General features: G+C 39.6%; 1 protein-coding gene across 1 annotated transcript in view; it reads left to right on the forward strand.

Moving 5' to 3' along the window:
* aopep (aminopeptidase O (putative)) overlaps positions 1–12,968 on the forward strand; it is an 87,225-nt gene that overhangs the window by 6,681 nt on the left and 67,576 nt on the right. The gene's annotated exons all lie outside the window — the stretch shown is intronic.

Genomic DNA, 12,968 nt, shown 5'->3' on the forward strand with positions numbered 1-12,968 from the left:
CCATCATTGTTGATTTGAAATAGATAAAGCACTTAAAGTTCATTGTAAAACGAACACTACGTATACTATAAAGGCTTGTGTAAGTGAAAAGCGCTTTGACTGGCCAGTGAGTGAAGAAAAGCTCTATATAGTACTGTGCTAAAGTCTTGAGCCACTCCTCATTTCTTTATATTTTGGTTACAAGAAGAAGACTGTCTTTTATGTTTTTTAAGAGCAGTCGTTCTCCAGGTTTTCTGAAGGTCTTTTTACAGTTTGTCTTTGGACACTGGCTGCTTTTTCACTCATTTGCAGTCCAGTCCTTGTACCTGAACATTTAAAAAAAAGAAAAAGAGGTGGCCTAAAAACTAAATACAACAGTTAAATATCATCTGTCATTGTTTAGGGCTGCATTTGAAAATTGATGGAATTGTGAATGCAGAAAAGTACTGTCCAATTTTGATCCACCATGCAATACCATCTATAAAGCATGTGATTGGGAACTGCTTAATGTTTCAGCAATGATCCCAAACATAATCCTGACATAGCAAAAACACTCAATGAACCACTATCAGTCATGGATTGGCCTCCAGAGCCCTCATTCAAGACGCCTGGGGAACTATTCCTGATGACTACTTAAAGAAATGAGAAGAAATCCTGCCTAAGAGTTCAGGTTGCATTAAAGAATAAAGGTGGTCATACCAAATATTGACTTTCAGTCTTGTTAGAACTGAACAATCTCAGCTTTTGAGTTATGTACTATATTTCCATGCTTGTCTGCACATGTTTTAATAAACCGCTTTCACCAGTTTGCTCCAATTTCCATCAAAGGTCTTGTATTACAGCTTTTTTAAACTTATAACATTTGATTGGTTGACCACCTAGGAGCAGCAGAAACAACCTGTCAACACAGAAATGTCACACTGCTTCTCTGTAGTTCCTTTTTTACTTTCACAAGTTGCAAAACAAAAGTTATTTGAGTAAAGTTGTTTGCTCACTAATGGTTGGTAGTTCTTTTACAGAAGTTTCTTGATTTCTTGAACAGTTAGCAGAATAATGCCGAAAAGACCAATCTATCGACGGCCATGTAAAAACTTGTGAAGAAACATCAAAGATTTCCCACAGCAAAGCGACAATCAAGCACTTGTTTTTTTAACTTCAACCTGCTGCTTCTGTTTTGGTTTCTACAGGCAAAGTGTTTCAGGGTTGCATGATTAATGGCACACTCCACATTTCGAAACCCCCTCGCTCTTTCTTAATCTTTTCTGTGGAGATCCTCCACATACGAATTCTTTCTGAATTAAAGACTCCAGCTTTAAACTTTGTTCAATCACTTGTCATCCCTCCTTTGTGCCCCCACATAACTGCTTCCAGCACGGGCCTGCAGGAGTTATGACTCGCATATGCATGGTGCTTAAAAAATGATGTAATTGTGTGGTGTTGTTGTCTTTTTAAGCAGGAAACATTAAAATAGCTAGATTAAAGCAAATAAAAAGACTAACACAGAGTTTCAAAGAAGATTTCAGCCTCTTTACTAAGCATCTCCTTAAACCCCTTTTTCCTTACACTCTCCTCCTTATTCGTTGTCCATTAATTTGCCCTCGACTATTCTTTATTTTTTCTGTTCCCTACCTTCCCTCATCCTGTTTCCAAAACTCAGAAACTCACCACCTCTTTTTGCTTCCATTCACTTTTCCATTCCAAACAGCTATTTCCTGAGATTTTTTCCAAAATTGTTATTCCAATTCTTTTTCACATAATTTAACCTTGGTGCTTTTTTCCCCTTGTTTCTTTTTTTCTTTCTTCCTTTGTTTTTCCTCCTGTACTCACAAGGCCGAGCCTGTGTGACTGAAAGGACCATACTAGGGATATCCCCTCTAACTGACATCATCATCAGTCAATAGGCTGCTCTGTTGCATCTTTGTTTTTTTCCAGGATGTTTCAGGTGGTCCTTAGCCTCTCCAACTTACACTAGACCTGTGTGTATTTATGTTTTTATGCAGGGTTAGTAGTGGAGGTCTGGAGGCTGATGGGTGGTCACGAAGCCACAGGATGACAGATTTGTTGTTTTGGACGCTATAGATAATAACCCTTCATGTATTTATTTCCTCTTCACCCTCAGCTTGTGTCTGTCCTTAGATCTGTTCCCCGTCCTCCATTTCCATATTTATTCTCCTTTTATTGGCTTAGTCTCCCCCCCTTTTTTTTGTAATCCTTGTGTTCTGAAAATCAGATGTGTCCTGCTTCTGTCACATCTTTATCCTTCACTGCTTCTCTTTTCATCCCCCGACTTTCTGTTACTCTCTTTGCTCTCGTAATATTGCTCGATCTTCAAGGCTACTGTGTTTGTCATCCTTGTCTTTCCTCTCCACTTGTGTGGTTGATCACATTTCGTGCCCTTGGGCATTCCCCAGAAGTCATAGTTTCATATTTTCTCTACATTCTTTAGGCTGCGTATGACTTCTTTATAGATGCAGCTGATTGCATCTAGTAGCCTTATAAGTTAAGCAAAACTTGGATATTAAAGTAAATTCAAGGTGATGAATGTTTGGGCCTTTAAAAAAACTATTCTGATTAAGTAAGCTGATCAGGGTGGTCAGTAAGCATCCTAGTGTCTGCGGTTTACAACCACAGTCTCTCTTTCTCTCTCCATCTGCTTTTATCCTCCCCTCTTTTACACTGCTATAGAAAAAGTGCCCCAGACAGGATATGAGCTCATACCTGGTTATGTAGTCTGCGTGATTTGCTGACGTTGTAGCAAAGTGTGGTCTTAATCAGAGCTATTTTAAGCAACAAAGAGGGACAAACGGGCAACAGAACAGACCTCATTCTCTACTTTGCATTTTTTTAGTCTCTTTTTATCCAAAAACCCAGCGCTCTTTCATCCATGGAAAACATTCTTGCCCCCATCTTGTGAAAATGTGTCTCCCTGCTGTATTTATTTTGAATGGACGTCAAGTGCTGACACCGAGGCTGTTCTGCCGTGGTTGTTGTTTGACGGATGTTTTCTTTTCCTTATGAGGATGGCTCCCAGGCACTTATCCCCTTTTCTCTGGCTGCTTAGGCTCCAGTTAGCTGCAAATGACAGAAGAGATTTAGGGCCTTCATTAAGCTTCAGACAGCACCTGCACTTACTCCCTATAAAACTCTGCATGGTTCTCAACCCAGTGTCAGACAACTGCATCCTCCCTTCAATGTTGGTGGTTCAGTCGTGGATGCCTCAACACATAACCGCAGGGTTGTGCTATAGAAAGGCTGGGAGGTCAACCAAAATGGAAGCGCAGATTGAGATGGAGATGAGAGAGACATGAAGAGGGTAAAGGCGGGGTTCACAACAGGCCAGCAGACCCCCAGGATGTGGGAGAGGATGTGTGGATTATTCCCAGCAACAAAAGCCATTAGCCCCTGGAAAGACTTCAGAGACTGGTGCTATTTAATCTAGAGATTGGGAGGTATGAGGGCCCCATTTGTTGGGATCAAGCCAAGCGCAGTTTTTGTGCAGTGCCCCAGTGGAAACAGCAGGAGCGGAGGGGCTATGGACCAGGGAGCTGTGGCAAGAAGGCATAAAGCTGTTGTAGTGTGATACTGAGAAGAGAGGGGAGAGGCGAAGCAGGGGAGGAATCACAGTGGCGTGAAGTTTTTATACTGAGATACGAAAGGGAGGGCAGGAAACTGAAGATTAAGAAGTCAAGTAAGGGCATGTCTGGACTCAAAGGCTGTACCATGTATGCTGTGTACCCACGAGGCTCTATGATTCACACACACAAAGCACTAGACTTGTGCAAATGTAGCTTTAAAGATGTGAAGCCAGCAGCTCAAAGTATTTCCATAAGAATTTTTTTGTTTGTATTTTGTGCAACAATTTGGGTTCAAAAGCGTTGCAGGAGTCTTGAGTTATGAACAGCCTGCTACCAGCATCCTGTACAGTACATACAAAACAGGATCATCTATTGCCTATTTGTATGTATTCCTGTTGTCTTCATGGCTGTTTCTTCAACAAACCAAGCTTTGACATACATTGTAGAGACACCGATGTGTTACCTCTCCCCATGTTATTAGTACAACCTTTAAGGCACTGAAGAGCCGATAAGGGAGAGGAAGACAAATACATGGTTGACCATTAATAGAGGAGTGTGGAGATGGATGAAGAGGTGTCTGGGTTACAGTCAGTGAGCACATTAGGGGAATCCCTTAAAGTTAATTTGGCATCCAGTCAGGATAAAAAGTTCATTGTTCTGAGTGATTGAAGGACATGAGAATGGTGTAAACTAATGCCCTGAATATGATTGGAGTGGTCGTATTTAGCCTTGCACTCTTTATTGAAAACTCTGTATATATATATATATATATATGTGTGTGTGTGTGTGCGCGGGCATTTGTACAATGTTTTTATTTTTACCTTTCTTAGGTCATACTGGTTTTTTTTTCTCTTTGTTTTACAATTTGAATCTGTAATCTCTTCATAGCATCACAGTCACGTCATTTCTGACTGGGAGTGACAGGAAGGGCACGGCATTTCCTCTCACTCTTTGAAGCTAACGTCTGTGTATCCCAGAGTGCTGGCTTGACTTGCAGGCCTAATCTAAGATCAGCGTGCCCAAAAGAAGACATGTCTGACATCCCTTGGAGAGCTTCCGCACAAGCGTTGAAATGCGCCTTTTCACTAGTGTGGGTGATGTGGGTTTTGTTTTGCTTTAGTGTAGACAGGCAGATTCCTGTTCTCGTGTGTGTGAGTGTATGAATGTGTGCATTGTTCAAATAATGGAACAAGGATGTGTATTTACTGTACTGGCGTGACGTCAGAGGAGACCTACACAGATGATGTGTAGGTTTGGACATTAAATGAGCCAGATCAATGTGCAGTACTTTGTTGCTGCTGTTGGCGTATTTTTATTTATTTATTTATTTAATGACAGGGAAAGCATGCCCCACATTCTCATATGAATGGCAAAAACTCCAGCTTTATGTATAACTTAATCCTTAATATATCATGCCTATTCTCATTATTTAAACCATATATTTAGTTACAAAATAGCAAAAAGACAAAAAAAATGAAATGTTGAAAATGAGACCACTAATTGTATTGTGAAAAATATATTTTTATTTTTATTTGTATTGAATTTCAATTTGATGACAGCAATGTCTTGACAGGAGACTGACATATGTGCGTCAATCGCAAAACATGTGAAACATCTCAAGACTAGAGGAAATGGTCATCAAAGACTAGACCTGTTGAAGGGGAGGATGAATGAACTTGTGATCTTGTTGCCTTTAAAATGGTTGCTTTGAAGAAAGGGATCGGGTCTGTGACTACTTGAAGGCAGTTGCCATCTTGAAAACGACTTTTGTGAGTGAAATGCATTAAGTCATGACTGACTTGTGGAGGCAGTCTTCCACCATCCTACTGTCAGTTTGCAATTACAGTTTGTAGCTGTCTAAAAAATCTACATGCAGAAATTAACTGACAGAAATAAAGCCATAAATGTATACATTTAAATTAGAAACTTCTCCACAAATAGTGCCATAGCTGCTGCAGGAAGCTTATTAAATGCAGAAGACATAGGCGTTTAGCAACTTTGCTTTTGTATATGAATATAACCAGAATAAAACCAGCTGTAGGGCAATAGGGTACTCAGATAGCTGAGTGCCATGTTGCAAAGAGATGTGCCGCTGATTTGTTGCGCTCATCGGCACAGACTGACTCCGATTGATTACGATGTGTTAGCAATATGTCTGCATTTATAGATTAGACAACAACTATTTGCAAACCTTTACCAATCTGTCATTGAGTGACTGAAGTCAGTCTGAGTCAGACAACGATTGTTTGGAGACAAGTTTTCTCCTAAAAGTTGGCCTGTGGAGTTGCTCTTTGATCGAAAAGTGGTCACCCAGAATTTGAGAGTGTTGCACAGTCGGCCTCTCTGTGATGTGACGGAGAGAAAGAGATTATTCAGCAACGGTGTAAATAGAAAGACTGTGGAGTCGATGCAGTATAGAGTATAGAAATTTAAGGATCATGCTTCTCAGCCAAATTGAAGTTTGAGAAGTTTGTCATCATCGGTGCAGAAAGAGTGAAGTAATCCAGAGAAATCTCTGTATGCAGGGAATCAGACTGAGAAGTCTCAATCTCAGGATAGTCCCCATCAAAAGCAAAACACGATACACAATTGCAAGCTAAAATTCATGCAAAAATAAAAACAGATATAACAAGATCTCACAATGTTGCCATCCTCGCTGCAAGCTGGTTCATTTAAAAACAGAAGGAAGATGTAAAATCGTCCTGCGGTCTTCCAAATCTAAATTTGTGTTTTTTGATATTGCTGATGGATAAATACTGTTTGTTGAGGAGAGGGATTATCTGGCTAGTTAACAGAGTGCACTTCAAGAGCTGTGATTCATGACGGCATGGGGTGTATGAGTTCATGTGGCATGAGTTGAATGAATTTGCACATCTGTCATTGAGTAACATATTGTGTGATTATATTTAGATGAAGTCCTTTCCATGGAAAGCCTTGTTTATTTAAGCAAGAAAATACCAAATGACAGCAGCATGGCTGTAGTAAACAGGTCTGGCAATTAAGCTGACCTGCCTGCTGTACAGACCTGCCTCCTACTGAGAACATTCGGTGCATTATGAAATAAAAAATCTTGCAAAGGAAATTTCAGCCTGAGATCCAGGAACATGTGAGTCCGAGAGAACATTTAGTTTTCAAAACCTCCATTTAAGCGTATCTTTTGTTAACATTTTACACAAAGTCCCATCTTTTTTTAATCAACAGAGTTGTATTTTATACTGCTCCCTCCTCGTAGAGATGGGCTGCTTTAAGAAACGGGGGGAAAATGTTCAAGTAGTTAAACTGCTTGTTCCACTTGCAGTACAGCCAAACTAGGCAGCCATATAACTGTCACAGCCACAGCTGAAAATTATGACTGGTGTATACCTCTTGACCTCTTAGGCAGTAGAGGATTTTCAGCCTGACTTCAGTTGATTGCATTGTTTGTTTATGGCCTAGCAGGAAGTTACATTGGCGATCGGTCCCCGTTGTGAGGAAGTAGGGAGCTTTAGTGCCGGGGGGAGTTGGTACCCTCTGGAATATTCCTCCCCCGCTGCTCTGGAATTCTTTAGTGTGCCACCTGTGCTGTTTTTTATGTTTTATAGGACCAGTGTGGGGTTTTTTTGTTTTTTTTACACATTTTAACCCAGTAGAAGTCATGTTCTTCACATTAGTGCTGACCATCTCCAGAGATGTTTAGTGTGCTGTAAAAAAAAAAAAATAGTGTATAGAGTTTGTTTGATTCCAAAAAAGCCATCTTTAATAGGATACCAAATCCTGGTAGAAGTCTTGGTAAGTCTTGGTAAATGGATCATTGATCACTCAAAGTGCTCTCATTATAAGCCACATTCACCCATTTTCCACACATTTAAGCAGCACTTTATTCTGTCCTTTTACACACTGATGGATGCATGATAGACAATTCAGGTTTAAGCAGAGTAGACTGGCTAGAGCTGGTGCCCTGGACTGAACCTCTCATTTGACAATCACTGTTTTTATTACTGTTTATTGTTGTTTTTTGAGTCTCTTTTTGATTAAGATGACTAGTAAATCTAAAATCTTAACCATGAATGAATTATTAGCGGTAAATTTCTCCAGCTTTATTTTCATGAAATGGTTGTTTGGAACAAAAGAAATGATTTCAGCAATGTGACCAGGACTAATGGGATGAATCTCACAAAACTAACAGCTTTGGAAAAACAAAGCTGATCATTAAGGAAAGATCATTAACTTTGAGGAAAGGCATGCTGCTCGTTACCATCTTACATGATAAACAAATGAAATGCAACAGCAGAGCACAAAATGCAAATTAAAAAGTTAAGATGTTAATCTTATTCTGTCCTAGTTTCCAGTATCTGCCTCAGTCTTTTGCCTCATTGCCAATGATTTCCTACCCTTTTGCACCCTTGCTAAATTGCACCTCCTGCCATCTTGTTAAGCTGTGCCATTCCCCCTTCTCTCTCTCTTCCTCCTCTCACTGTTTGTTCCCCAGTCTTCCCACTGCTTGTCCTTCCCTCTTCCTTCTGATATCTCAGAGGATTTCTTGCCTTTCTGCTCTCCTCTCCAGTTTGATCTGCAGAGTAACTCTAGAAGTGTGTGATACAGACCTGCTCTTTCAGGAGACAACTAGGGGTTCAGGGTTGGGAGGGAAAAATGTGGGGGATGGATTTTCTGGCACAGAAGACAGCTGTTAATCAAATAGTCAAGGATGAGGTGTTTCTTTCTTCCCACCTTGAGTGGATCTCCCTTTCGTCAATGGGCCTCACAAAAGAGCCAAGGGAGTCGGAGGAAAAAGCCAGCTCTGCATGCCTGCACCTGGACAGAAGGAGAGGGAGTGTTTTACGCTTGCTTTTAAAGTGATTGCAAGTAGTTAAGACTTTTAGTTTCCCTTGCTGGTCTACTTACTTCTTGCTGAAAACACAGGCAGTTTCAAAGGTGACAGTCTGTTCTATCTGTCTCCCTTTGGCTCTTTGTTTCTTTTTCTTGGTCAGAACTTCCTCTTAATGCTGATAGCAGTGTACAGCTTAGCAAGTGTCTTGTTATTGCAAGAATATTCCTTTCTAGTTATCTCAAGCCTCTCAGCTTCCCTTCCGCCCCTGTATATGAGTTTATCTGTGCTGCTACAGTATCTAATCACAACTGAAGCATCCACCTTTTTAACTCTTTTTCTGCTTGAAAGGAGAGCGCCCCACATTATGTTGTGAACATGCAGGTGGTTTTTTTCTGCAGGAGTGAACCTGAAACAATTTATTTGCAGTACTTGTTGAATTTTACATTATGACCTAAATGTCCTGCTCCTTCTCGGGCAATATTTGTGCTTTTATGTTCATCATAGAATGATCGATGATCGACGGTGTGTTTCTTTAGACTGTCCTCAGATGGGAACCTGCTGGCAACAGCTGGCATATAGTACTACATTTAACAGTAACACAGACACACTGTGCCATAACTCTGGATTAGAGGCTTTAGCAAGACAGGCCTGTCACGGCATACCCATTCTGTTAACGAATGGATGAGTCCAGTGGACCCATTCCCTCGAGTGATGGATGGGTCCATTGTATGGCATAGGGGACAATGGAGCTGATCTTGGTGTGCGTCCTCAGGCGTGTGTGATAGTGGAACCCAGAGGCTTGGGGTAATTTCATTCTGGGCAAAGCCAGACAGTTTAATGTCCGTGGGTCCTCTGTGCTGAACTGACCAAAATGAGACATTTGAATCAAAGTGCTGTGAAATATCCCTGGTAATGCTTCTCATGTGTCGCTTTGCTTTTAGCCTCAGGGACTGGCTGCACTCTCAGTTGGTCTGTTAGTTGTCGTTGTCATGCTAGCAGCATGAAGCTGTGTACAGCGGTGTGTAAGTCTCTCTGGTCAGTCCACCATTTTGATCAAGACATGTCAATTATATGTTTTTGGAAATTCAGAACATGCTTTCTTGCTTTGTTGATCCTTGAGCAAGTTCAAATTTCACCCATGAGAATATTTCAATAAGACTTACTGGAGGTTGGATTTTCTTATGAACATTAAGGGTTTACTACAGGGGTTGACTACAAATCAAGATGATGCCCTTTTTCTTCTTCACTGTTTTATTTTCAAGTATCTTTTAGTGAAATATTTCATATTTACTAAATTTTAGTAAATTCTAAATTGGCATGGCTGCAGCTCTTCCTATTAACAACAATGAATCCTAATTTGAGCTACATACATCTGAAAGTTTTTTTTAATGTTTTTGTCTGTAGTTTGATTTATGCACAAGTTCTCCATAATCTAAGTGATTTAACGAATAGTTTTTTTAAGGGTAGTTTTCGTCTTATTGTCATTAAATCCCTTGAAAACATCTGAATCAAGAATAGGGTGAGGTTGTTGAGATTAAAACAGATGCATCATATAACCTGTGACATAATCTCCTTTTCAAAGTAATGGCTAAGCCACTCGTGGCTTTACATTTTCATAGGAAATGAAAAATAAATAAAATAAATGCAGTGACTCATTGACACTTTCAAACATAAATGAAATTGCAGTATATAAGTCAAAAGCAGAGTTTTTCTAACAAACAGTTCTAATCCTAATAATTCTACCTTGAAAGAGAATATTTGGTATGACCACCTTTATTTCACAGCACTGCCTGAACTCTTTTAGACAGGTTTTCTTCCAATTCTTTAAAGTAGTCTTCAGGAAAAGTTCTCCAGTCTTGAAGAACATTTTAGGCTTTTCATTGTTCTCTGCCTTTTTTTCCCCTTTTCTCTCATGAATGTTGAAATCCAGGATCTGGGAATTCCAGTTCCATTCCATGATTGATAGTACTCCATTGTGTGGTATTTCTATCCAGGTGTGCTTTTACTACATTCGCACTGTGTTTGGGATCATTGTCATGCTGAAAAATGATGCTGTTACCAATCAGATGTTTTACAGATGGTATTGAATGGTGGATCAAACTCTGATGTTACTTTTCTGTGTTGACAAGATCTCAAACACCACTGGCTGAAATGTAGCTCCAAACCATAACAGAGCCTTCACCGTGTTTTATAGATGGCTATAAACAGTCACTGTTGTACATATCTTCCGATCTCCTCTGTATATGTTGATGGTCATTTGAACTAGAACACTCAAATTTGTACTCATCTCTTCATTAGACCTGTTTCCACTCACTTTCAGTTCAGTGACGCTTCACTGAACAGTAGATGGACCAGTTTAATGTCCAAATATGCCTCTCAAATATGTCCTAGTAAGGGCATTACTTTCAGAGGAAACACTTTTTAAGGAACCAGTGCAAAGCATACTGAGATATGCCAAATTTGTGGGTCTTCAGAAATCATCTTGTTGGTGCAGAAATACTATTTTATGTATGTATGGCATTTTTACTAGATTTAACTAAAGGAATTGGAACTAAAATTGTTTTTTAAGACTGCTAGTAACAAAGTGCCTAAAGATACAGTTTATGTTATGTGGAAATACCACACTGGTTTATTGCTTGAAATAGGTGCCTTGTTTATGCTTGAATGAGTCATAGGTCAGTGTTAAGTGGCTTAACAAACAACAAAAGTAATTCCTTTGAAAGTGGTGAAGGACTGGACTGAAAAAAACAAACCAAAAAATAAAAAACAACTTTGAAAGAAATTCAGAAAGAGCACTATAAATTACAGGAAAGTTTGGTGCCTTGGAAGCAAAAATAATATAAAGAAATGAGGGCTGGCTCGAGACTTTTACACAGTTCTGTACATGCTGTATCATCACACTTTTTAAATGGTTTAGGTCTTCAGTAAGAACCACTGCCCCTTTGTCTTTATTTTCAGCTTCATATATCTCGCCTTGGGATATGCATGTCAAAGTTAACAAGAAATATAACCCTGTATCCTGACCCTAACCCTCACAAAAGGCTGTGGCCATTCTTTGATGTCATAAAGATCCAAGAGTGAAAAAAAGCACTGTTACAAACTGAGCATTTAGCATAGTCTGAAGCCTGAGCCTTTTGCAAATACTCATTGTCTGAAAACATGTTGAAAACACCAGAATCAAATACAAGTTAAGGTAAATCGTCCACTTTAAGTCTGAGATGGGCTGGGAAGGTGTAAGGAGGCAGGCCGATCATTGATTGATTTGGCCTCTTTATCACCAACTTTATTGTTCAACCATTCTGCTTTGGATTCAATTTATTTGGGCCACTTTTGTCCTTAGTGTTAAGATCACGAGGTAACAACTATTAATAGTACAGTGTAGTGATTATATTTTCTTTTGTTAGTATATATGTGAAACATAAAACATGTTTCATCTACGCTATAGCCCTCAGTTGCAGTGTTTTGTCTCAAGGGTACGCAGCCTGGTCAGGTGGCAACCCAAACCCTCTGCAGAAAAAAACAGCTCTGCTCGTTGGCTAATTTCACTTCAGTCTCGCCCTAATCCATCTTTCCATTCTGTCAAACACTTCTTATATAGCCTCGGAGCGCTGAGTGGTCTCACTTTCCATCTCCTCACTGTCTCATACTCTTACGTTACATAAGATAGAAAAAAAGCAGTCTATTTATTACCCTGCAGGCAAGAAAATGTCTCAAATTATAATTCTGTGAAATAGATTTGTCCTGTCTTTTTCATTAAGGTGGAAGTGGAACCTAAAAGAGGGTTCTGAGTGCTGTGTGTGAAGAGCGATGGGGTTTGGATGCAAGTAGCTACAGTCATAGAGGAATGTGGGTTATGTCATGTAGGTAAATGTTACGTCAGGCTGACTGACTGATTGGTCTGTAGTTGCATATAGCTGATTGGTCTTTAGTGCTCATCAACGCATTGTGCATGTCCCTTTTAAATTTATAGAATTGAAGAACAAGCGGATTATTCCTACCTTTGCATTAGCCACACTAGCAAATTTCTCATGTGTCTAATTTTCCATTAGTTTTGAGTGTATGCCCACAGATTAGTGTTATGTCAAAATTGGTTCAGTGACAGCCGGAGAGTTTGGAAACTTTGACAACAATTTTAAATCAATAAACAGGGACAGAGTATCACTTGGTATAGGAGATACAAATTTTGAGGGCTGGACACGTGCATATCTTGGAAACAATCTTGTCCTTACTGGGAAAGGGACTTGTGCTGTTGTGGAGTTGGTAGCAACTGAAAGTGAATTTCACTCCAATGTTATGTGATATAGTGAGTAATTTAACAAGTAAAATGTGGCATATTACTCTTTCTGTATAATGTCCCTAACACTGAATATAGCAACTTCTGCAGAAGTGTCTCAGATTTGGGTTCAAATATGTGTGAAAGAAGTCCAAGATTTGTTGCCAGCCAATAACTCTCAAGGAGCGATACTGAGACTCATAGAAAAGGGGTTAGAATTAATTAGGTACCAGTGTTATTTTACTTATATTTTTCTTTTACTTTATTTCAGTAGTTCAGCCCACCAGTCAGAGCAGGCTAAGCTTTATGGTTGCAGAACCTAAACTAGACAGGT

This window comes from Perissodus microlepis, chromosome 12 (genome assembly GCF_051167445.1).
Source record: "Perissodus microlepis isolate ML-2025 ecotype Zambia chromosome 12, ASM5116744v1, whole genome shotgun sequence".
Lineage (NCBI taxonomy): Eukaryota > Metazoa > Chordata > Actinopteri > Cichliformes > Cichlidae > Perissodus > Perissodus microlepis.